This window comes from Trichosurus vulpecula, chromosome 5 (assembly GCF_011100635.1).
Source record: "Trichosurus vulpecula isolate mTriVul1 chromosome 5, mTriVul1.pri, whole genome shotgun sequence".
Lineage (NCBI taxonomy): Eukaryota > Metazoa > Chordata > Mammalia > Diprotodontia > Phalangeridae > Trichosurus > Trichosurus vulpecula.
The window spans coordinates 163556161-163558853 of NC_050577.1; positions in this window are offsets into that span (position 1 = coordinate 163556161).

Genomic DNA, 2693 nt, shown 5'->3' on the forward strand with positions numbered 1-2693 from the left:
TGACTCTCTATTTCAAATTTAGACGTAAGGGCTGCCAGATAATAAATCAAATAGAGTTCAATTCTAGCCAGAGAAAATTATCCATAGCTTCCATAGAAGTCAATGGGAGTTTGAGAGATGTGGTATAAACCAGTTTTTCAATTTTCTCTGTTTCCTATCTCTGCAATTGCTTAAAGCATGAGATTATTTTGAGTCCAGTAGGACTACTGTAGACAGGCATTGTCCAGAGGGACATAATAAAGAACCATGAAGCCTAGAGGAGATGTGACCTAAAGTTATTTTGCTTGAAATAAGGCTACAAGGAACTAGAAACAAACTGAGTGCCCATCGCTTTGTAAACTGTTTGAATAAACCACAGCAGAGGAACATAGTGGAATACTATTGTACCATAAGAAATTATTAAAATAGCAACTTCAGAGAAGCATGGAAAGACTTCTATGAATAGATACAGAGTGAAATAAATGGAGCCAGAGAAAACAATTTATACAATGACTCCAATAAGGCAAGTGAAATGAATGCTGATTTATGTTCATGGTCACTCTTGGTTCCAGAGAACAGATGAAGGACCAGTAACTCCCTCCTCTCACTAGAGATGTGTATAGGGAGGAGGAGGGAAGGAAGGAAGATATAAAAAGGAGAAAATATTGCCTTTACAGTAATTTTTGCTATAATTCTGAAACTTTGCTTTTTTGTTTAGGTGTTTAGCTGTTTTAGAAGTTAATGTTGGTACTGCTGGGCTTTACTTGGAAATGACTCATATAAAATGGGTATCAATTAATTAAAAGAAGAAATACTATACAAATACAAAAATTAATGCAAATTCTCAACATGAGCAAATTTTCAGTAAAAATAATAATGAAATTCAGAGAAACAAAAGGAACAGAAACTTTTTCCCTTAAAAAAAAGCTAAAAAAATCTAGGAAGGTGCTGAAGTTTATACAGCTAATCATCTATCTGTATAAATAAGATCTTATCATTACAAATGCAACTGCTATTCTCCTCTCTGATATGTATTTATAATTAATTTTCCTGTCAAAGTACATAGTAGATGCTCAATGAATATTTTAAGGAAGACTACTTTTGAATGCCTAAAAATCCATTATCACATTTGTTTATACTGATGTGTAAAATAATACAATGCCACTCAAAACTAGGGTGGAAGGATCTTGGATATATATTTAACCTTCCTCTCCAAACAATTCTGTATTTATTTTATAATAAATTTGTGTGCTTTGCACACAAATGCTTAATAAGTCCTTGATTGAAGGGTTCCCTAAGAAAGTTTTCATTCAGTTTCTAAAACCTATGTAAGATACATAAGGAAGTTATCTATTTAACCCCAGGAAACCCCTTCAGAAAAAAAGATTAGAATTTTTGAGAAAAAAAAGATTGGTAGGAGAAAGGTGGGGAAGATAGGGAAATTCAAATTTAGAGACTTAGAAGAGAAAGGAAAGGTTATAAGCATTTATAGAGGCTACTATGTGACAGGTACTCTGCTAAGTGCTTTTACAAATATTATCTCGTTTGATCTGCAGAAGAACCCTTCAAAGTAGGTGCTTAGAAAGAAGAATTATTTCATAAGCTTAGAAAGGTGGTCTATTAATCCATCAGAAATAGTATTTCAGAGCAATGTTCTCTTCCACTGGTTTGCTTCAAATATTCTACGTGTAGCCTGCCTCAGGGAAGAACAATCTAGGTTCCCAAGGTGATAATATGGCTCATGACAAGTCTCAAACATACCATGTACATAGGTAGAGGTATGAAGGGGCAGATGGAAGGAGAATCTTTTTCATTTTATTATTAATGTCTTGATTAAAAGTAACATTAATATATTCCTCCATGTTGATCTGTCTCCTTTCTTGAAACATCATCAATGTTCTGCTTCTAATACTCTATATTTCTTCTATCTCCTTCATTCTACTCAGCCAACACCCTGAGTCAAGTCCTCATCACCTTTTGCCTGGACTATTGACATATCCCTTTAAATAGTCTTTCCCAAGGCTTCCAAACTGCTATTCAGAATTAGCAGGTCTGACCCTGTCATATCCCTGCTAAGGATGATCCAAGGATTCTCTATTGTTTCTGGGCTTCAGTATAAACTGTTCCGATTGTCATTTATAAGGCTTTCACTATCTGACTCCAAGTTTACTTTCCAGATTATTGCATACAAATCTATTGCTGACCAAATTAGTGAACTTGGGTACCATTCCATTTGCATTTCCATATCCCCTGTCTGGAATGTACTTCTCACCACTGTCTCCTAAAATCTCAAACCTTCAAAATCCAACTCAAGGCTGACTTCCACTCTGAGTCCCTCTTTGATCCCCCTAGCTACCGGTTTCCTTATTTTCTCATGTTCTTGTATTCATCGTGTATGTGTACACAGACGCACACACATACATACATATATATATATATATACATATATACACATATACATAAATATATTTATATATACATATATATGTGCATATGTGTGTATATATATATACACATATATACATACACTTAACATGCACATAGTTACTAAAGATAAAGTGTAAGCTCCATTGTTTCACTTTTTTTTCTTTGTGACCCTGGCACCCAACACAGTGCCTGCCATAGATTAGGTACTATATTAAATGTTCATTAATTGATGGGTAGATAGATATTTTTAAACTAATTTATACACACCTAGTAATTTGCATGCTGTC